Genomic DNA, 8092 nt, shown 5'->3' with positions numbered 1-8092 from the left:
ATGGAACAGTCTTATGGACTCTGTGGGAGAGGGAGAAGGTGGGAAGATTTGGGAGAATGGCATTGAAACATGTAAAATATCATGTATGAAACGAGATGCCAGTCCAGGTTCGATGCACGGTACTGGACGCTTGGGGCTAGTGCACTGGGACGACCCAGAGGGATGGTATGGGGAGGGAGGAGGGAGGAGGGTTCAGGATGGGGAACACATGTATACCTGTGGTGGATTCATTTTGATATTTGGCAAAACTAATACAATTATGTAAAGTTTAAAAATTAAATAAAATTTTAAAAAAATAAAAAAACAAAAACAAAACAGCAGTCACACTGTTGAGGGTTGAAGAAATTAACAACTTTGAGACATTTCTCACTATTTTAGCTTTTCTCATGGGAAAAGATGAAATTATTTTTAACCAGTAACTTCACACTAGAGGAATGGGGAGGTAAAATATTGTACCCTGGACTCTAGAAAGGCAGGCTTTCTTGTTGATTCTTCCCTTTGTACTATCAATAAATTGTTAAAAAAAATTCTTATTCATGGCTCTGAGTAGAGTTTGAATGAACCTTCCCAGGGTCACTGATATAAAAATTGAATTTTGGAAAAAATTATCCCACCTCACGTCTACAATCATTTTGTACTCCATCAGTATCTTAGACCACAGAAGCAGATATAATTAAATCAGTCCAGAAGTAATCTGGGGAGACAGGCAACAGAAGGGAGTAGCAAAAGTCCTTTGGACCATGATCTCTGACTATTTATGCAGAAAGGTGGGGGGCAGGTAGTGTTTGCTGAGACAAAAAATCTATGGTTATGGATCACAGACCTTAAATGACCAATCGTATTCTACTGAAGCATGGAATATTAGAAGTATAATGGGATCCCATGCTTATGTCTTGTAGAGTTTTCAATCTGTGTGCTTGCAGGCGCTCAGTATTGTTAGATACCAGGGGTTTTAAGAGGTATCCTATGAAGTAGAAATGGTACTAATTTTGGAATTTATCACTAAGAGAATCTGATGATTGAGTCTTCTTTGTAAAGTATTACTAACCCAAAACAGTAAGTTGATTCTGCTATTATTTCTTTTTCTTTTTTTAAAGATTAGGCAGCTTAAATTCTCCAATATATAATATAAATGGAAGGGAGCATAAAATTATTCCCATGCTACTGCTATGTCAACTGAAACTGACCCAAATTTTCAAGTCTTGACCAAAGTTCTTGATATAACAAAAACCTTGCAAGGAAACATCTGAGAATCAACATTTACTGAAGAACCTCCATGAAGTAAATAAATAATAAGAAAAAATACTCTAGTAGAGTGAGTGCATTTGGAGAGTGTAGGAATGGAGTCAGCAGACAGTATCTCAGAGCATTTCCCAGATCTGAAATTCTTTGCTAGAATTTTTCTTTAATGGAAACTTTTGGCCTACTAGGTAAAAGGACCTACTGGTTTTTGACAGACATAAATAAGAATCAAGGAACTGCAGTCCAAGGGCATGAAAAGGCATAAAAAGTCATGAAAAGGCATGAAAGGCCATGAAAAGACTTTCCCAATTTAAGGATGGAGTTCTCCAAAACTCTTGTATCTAAGTGCATGGATTTCATTCGTGCAATGTAAAAATCACCGCTGAGCAGCTCACAAGAGCTGATTTTAAGAAGAGAGGGCTATGAAGCTTCCTGGTGAGAAGCCATGGACATAGAAGCTCCTCAGTGTGTCCAAACCCTCAACTTCTCTACCCTCCTGTAGCAACCTCCTGGGACAGTTGTCTGTGTGCCCCATGTCTGCACGCATGCGCATGCCCACTGTGGGCAGGCTGACGGCCATTATTCAAGAGCTGCTCCCAGCTTCTTTTAAGGTTGTCTGCTCAGGAAGACAGGAACTCTAGCTGAAATACAGAGGGTGGAGCCCCATCAGCCAACCTGGCTGCGTGAACAGAGGTGCCACTTACTCATGGCAGTCTCTAGAATCAATAACAGGAACTTTGAGGTAAGTGAGACACAGACTTTTCAAACCTCAGGTGTTGCACTCTATGTTGGTGTTTCACCCTGGGGTTACTTGTTTCCTTGTCAGTATATGTAGACTTCCCTATAGTGCTCAGTTCCCTTGCAGTGTTTATATCAGGGTTATTGGCACCTCTGGGGAGCAGGTTGCAAGAATGCTTCCCCAACTGCAGGGCCTGCAGTGGAGGGTAAATCATGAGAGCAGTTTACCAGTGGAGGGTCAATCGTGAGATCAGTTAAACAAGTGCCATTCTAGTCCGTGCCTTCTGAGGAGTATAAAAAGCTAATGGGAATTTCTTCCACTTGAAAATGATCATTGCAAGAAGTAGCGCAGGTCATTGGAAAATGAGTGGAAAGTGAGTGAAGTTCTAACATACATTCTCATAGTTTCACAGTTGTCTTCCTATTTAACGTGAAAATACCAGTCAACACATGTTCAAAGGGCACTCTTGTCCACAATGAAGTAGCAGACACCTATTTGTAGTCTGATGTCAAATCATGATTGATTTGCAAGCATAGATGGGATTTGTACATAATTAATTGGTTAGTGGGAGTCTGATAGGTTGTCCAATGTGCAGGTTGGTTTTGTCTGTAGATATTTGTGATTAAGAGGAGTTCATGCCTCTATTTTTGTGAGAGTGTGTAAGGGTGAGTGTTGTATTTGGAGAGTGTTGAGATTGTAACACAGGCATCAAGTAGATGGTGATTAGGTGTTTGATGTTTGAGGACTATTTTTACATGTGCTTTTTTCACCCATGAATTTGGGGATTTGTATTTGTTTAATGGTAGATTATCATATATGTAAGGGCAATGTTAGGAAAAGTACTGGTGTATATTAGTTTGGATGTACAGTCTATTCTGTATACTTGAGTAATGTCAGATGATAATTTGTGTCCTGAGGATACCATTTGTGTCTAGTGCTTGTTGTACGGTTCTGTGGTTTTTGTGTGTGTGGATTTTCAGGAGCTATCTATGGAGTTATCTATATATATTTTGCTGTGTAGCCACAAATAGTCTGTGGCTATTTTTGGGGGCTGGCAGATGTTGTTTATACTTGTATTTATGTGTTTCTGTATTTTGCAAGATGGAAGAATTAATTCTGTGTGAGAATTTGGGAATGTGGGATAAACATATGCAGGTAGTGTGGTATGTATTTGAAACAGAGTATATGTATATAGTCGTATCTTTGTATATTTGTAGTGTAGTGGGTAATTGTGGTTATATTTGGGACTTATGGAGAATTGTGTGTATAATGAGCTTGTGTGTATATTCAGGGGCATGGCCATTTGGAGGAATATTTGCTAGTGCCTTGGATTTCTGTTTTTCAGTAGGGGCTTCCTAGGCTTATATATTTTGAGAAGTTAGTATGTGCGTATCTGATGAGAAGGTGAGGTTTCAGATTTATACAGGGGAGTTGGTAAATTTCATTTATATGTACTAGAAATACGTGATGTAGTTATTTGTTAGTATATGCAGATGTATGAGCTGGCTTCTACTAGCTAGGGATCATTTGGTATATGGAAGTTTTTTCATAAGTGGTTTCTTGGAGATATTTCTATGTGTCTTACTTGTGTATACTGATTTGTACGTGTCCATCATTAGGGGCATGAATTATGAAAGTGTTCATAATGTATGGAGTGTTAGGAGTATTTAAATGTATTTAAATTTAAAGCACGGGCGGCTGCGATGGCACACAGAGCGTGGGCGGCTGCAATGGCGCACAGAGCATGGCTGAGAGGAGCTATCCCACGTCCGAGGTCAGGGGCAGAAGCCGGGAGGACCCCATGCCCGAGGGGCGGCGGCCAAGAGGAATTACCCCACGTCTGAGGTCAGGGGCAGCGGCCGAGAGTGCCAGGCTGTGACAGCGCAGGAATGGCCGAGAGGAGCTACCCCATGTTCGAGGTCGGGGCGGTGGCCAAGAGGAGCTACCCCCCAACCCGAGGCCAGGGGTGGCAGCCAGGAGAAGCAACCCCATGTCCAAGGAGCAGTTGCTGCATGGGCACAGGAGGGCCTAGAGGAGCTATTCCATGTTCAAGGTCAGGAGGGGCAGTGGTGAGGAGATACCCCTCATCCAAGGTAAGGAGCAGCGGCTGCGCTTTGTTGGAGCAGCCGTGAAGAGATACCCCACGTCCAAGGTAAGAGAAACCCAAGTAAGATGGTAGGTGTTGCAAGAGGGCATCAGAGGGCAGACACACTGAAGCCATATTCACAGAAAACTAGTCAATCTAATCACACTAGGGCCACAGCCTTGTCTAACTCAATGAAACTAAGCCATGCCCATGGGGCCACCCAAGATGGGTGGGTCATGGTGAAGTCTGACAGAATGTGGTCCACTGGAGAAGGGAATGGAAAACCACTTCAGTATTCTTGCCTTGAGAACCCCATGAACAGTATGAAAAGGCAAAATGATAGGATACTGAAAGAGGAACTCCCCAGGTCAGTAGGTGCCCAATATGCTACTGGAGATCAGTGGAGAAATAACTCCACAAAGAATGAAGGGATGGAGCCAAAGCAAAAACAATACCCGGTTGTGGATGTGACTGGTGATAGAAGCAAAGTCCGGTGCTGTAAAGAGCAATATTGCATAGGAACCTGGAATGTCAGGTCTGTGAATCAAGGCAAATTGGAAGTGGTCAAACAAGAGATGGTCAAAAAAGAGTGAACGTTGACATTCCAGGAATCAACGAACTCAAATGGACTGGAATGGGTGAATTTAACTCAGATAACCATTATATCTACTACTGCGGGCAGGAATCCCTCAGAAGAAATGGAGTAGCCATCATGGTCAACAAGAGTCCGAAATGCAGTACTTGGATGCAATCTCAAAAATGACAGAATGATCTCTGTTCGTTTCTGAGGCAAACCATTCAATATCACAGTAATCCAAGTCTATGCCCCAACCAGTAATGCTGAAGAAGCTGAAGTTGAATGGTTCTATGAAGACCTACAAGACCTTTTAGAACTAACACCCAAAAAAAGATGTCCTTTTCATTATAGGGGACTGGAATGCAAAAGTAGGAAGTCAAGAAACACCTGGAGTAACAGGCAAATTTGGCCTTGGAATACAGAATAAAGCAGGGCAAAGACTCATAGAGTTTTGCCAAGAAAATGCACTGGTCATTGCAAACACCCTCTTCCAACAACACAAGAGAAGACTCTATACATGGACATCACCAGATGGTCAACACCGAAATCAGATTGATTATATTCTTTGCAGCCAAAGATGGAGAAGCTCTATACAGTCAACAAAAACAAGACCAGGAGCTGACTGTGGCTCAGATCATGAACTCCTTATTGCCAAATTCAGACTGAAATTGAAGAAAGTAGGGAAAACCACTAGAACATTCAGGTATGACCTAAATTAAATCCCTTATGATTATACAGTAGAAGTGAGAAATAGATTTAAGGGCCTAGATCTGATAGAGAGAGTGCCTGATGAATTATGGACGGAGGTTCGTGACATTGTACAGGAGACAGGGATCAAGACCATACCCATGGAAAATAAATGCAAAAAAGCAAAATGACTGTCTGAGGAGGTCTTACAAATAGCTGTGAAAAGAAGAGAAGCGAAAAGCAAAGGAAAAAAGGAAAGATATAAACATCTGAATGCAGAGATCCAAAGAACAGCAAGAAGAGACAAGAAAGCCCTCCTCACCAATCAATGCAAAGAAATAGAGGAAAAAAACAGAATGGGAAAGACTAGAGATCTCTTCAAGAAAATTAGAGATACCAAAGGAACATTTCATGCAAAGATGGGCTCGATAAAGGACAGGAATGGTATGAGATGTCGGGAGCCAGCGTGAGGAACTCCGCCCATGGCAAAGGTCATGAGGAAGGAGGCTTGACATACGCAAAGGTGGGATCGAGCCTCAGGAGTTCCCCTGGAAATTCTCGAGCATCTACCCCCAAAACCAGAGTCTGCCTACTTCATTGCTTTGTGCTCTCACCTACACCTCTGACTTTATGGGGGGCTGTCCCCCACCACCGTCTATCTCTCTGAGAAAGAGTTAACTTACAGCTCCAGTTAATAAAGTTCCTGGGCATGACAAGAGTGTTTTAGTTCACAAACCCCTCAGATGGCTCTCTAACTTTCCTGACAGGTTTACCCGGATTCCTACAGCTATGCATACGATTGTTTACAGTCTCCCAACCGCGAGAGGCATGGGGAGCTTAAGATATTCAAATCGTATAGAGCCTCTCGGAGAGTTAGAATTTGTCAGAATAGAACTAGTAGAAGATTTCATTGTTGAGCCAATGCTTGCTGCCAAGTTTCCACATCCCCTGTATTGTATCTTTGGAAGTGTATTAATTAATATAGTTGGTATGTAGAAAAAATAAGTAGTGGCCTTAGTGTTAACAACTTTAGACCCTTGAGGTAATAAATTCTTTTCTTTGTTGTAAACCCACTGCACCTCTGCCCTATAGGAATGCAACTTTATCTAACACCTTCAGAGGATGGCGCCAAACTTTAAAATAATTACTCTTAGAGAAAATAAGTCTTATGGTTGACAAACTTTTGTCAGAGTCATAAAATGTTAACAGGCCTTCTGGCCAGAAGATTATTTAAATCACCTAAACCATTTGTATACGATAAGTTTGCAGAAAAGAAACCCTAGTTTCGATAAGGATCAAAGACTGCTGACTTTGCATGATTTCACACCCCCTATTATCCTCTATGTGCAACTTAGGGTATAAAAGCCCCTGTTGAAATAAAGGTATGGGCCTTGCTCACCAAAGCTTGGTCTCCCCATGTTGTTTTTTCTCTCACCTTCTGGCTGAATTCCCATCTGAAGTGTGGAGGCTCGTCAAGCCTACTAATTTTGCCTGGACTTCTAAGATCTGACCGGGGAGGCCTTAGTGTCTCCTCTCCTTTGGGAGAATGAGAGGACGCATGTGGCATACGTAGATGGAGCAAATTCCTTGTCTTGGAATTTTATTGGTTTTCCACGTAAACAAAGTTATTTAGCCTCTTTTCTCCACTGAATTTCTTCACTGAGCTATCCCTATTTAACCACTCTTTATATCTCAAATTAATACTTAATTAAGCTATTGCTATTCTAATTGCCAACACCGTCCTCCTGAGGGAATCCCTGGATCCAACCAGGGCTGGACCCCGGTAATGGACCTAACAGAAGCAGAAGATATTAAGAAGAGGTGGCAAGAATACACAGAAGAACTGTACAAAAAAGATCTTCCTGACCCAGATAATCACGATGGTATGATCACTGACCTAGAGCCAGACATCCTGGAATGTGAAGTCAAGTGGGCCTTAGAAAGCATCACTACGAACAAAGCTAGTGGAGGTGATGGAATTCCAGTTGAGCTATTCCAAATCCTGAAAGATGATGCTGTGAAAGTGCTGTACTCAATATGCCAGCAAATTTGGAAAACTCAGCAGTGGCCACAGGACTGGAAAAGGTCAGTTTTCATTCCAATCCCAAAGAAAGGCAATGCCAAAGAATGCTCAAACTACCGCACAATAGCACTCATCTCACATGCTAGTAATGCTCAAAATTCTCCAAGCCAGGCTTCAGCAATATGTGAACCATGAAATTCCAGATGTTCAAGCTAATTTTAGAAAAGGCAGAGGTACCAGAGATCAAATTGCCAACATTCGCTGGATCATCAAGAAAGCTAAAGAGTTCCAGAAAAACATCTATTTCTGCTTTATTGACTATGCCAAAGCCTTTGACTGTGTGGGTCACGTGAAACTGTGGAAAATTCTGAAAGAGATGGGAATACCAGACCACCTGACCTGCCTCTTGAGAAACCTATATGCAGGTCAGGAAGCAACAGTTAGAACTGGACATGGATCAACAGACTGGTTCCAAATAGGAAAAGGAGTACGTCAAGGCTGTATATTGTCACCCTGCTTATTTAACTTATATGCAGAGTACATCATGAGAAACGCTGGATGGGAAGAAACACAAACTGGAATCAAGATTGCCAGGAGAAATATCAATAACCTCAGATATGTAGATGACACCACCCTTATGGCAGAAAGTGAAGAGGAACTCAAAAGCCTCTTGACGAAAGTGAAAAGTGGAGAGTGAAAAAGTGGGCTTAAAGCTCAACATTCAGAAGATGAAGATTC

Source organism: Bos indicus, chromosome 17 (assembly GCF_029378745.1).
Source record: "Bos indicus isolate NIAB-ARS_2022 breed Sahiwal x Tharparkar chromosome 17, NIAB-ARS_B.indTharparkar_mat_pri_1.0, whole genome shotgun sequence".
In the NCBI taxonomy this organism is placed as follows: Eukaryota; Metazoa; Chordata; class Mammalia; order Artiodactyla; family Bovidae; genus Bos; species Bos indicus.
The sequence above is the reverse complement of the archived record's forward strand: the minus strand, read 5'-3'. Positions refer to the sequence as shown.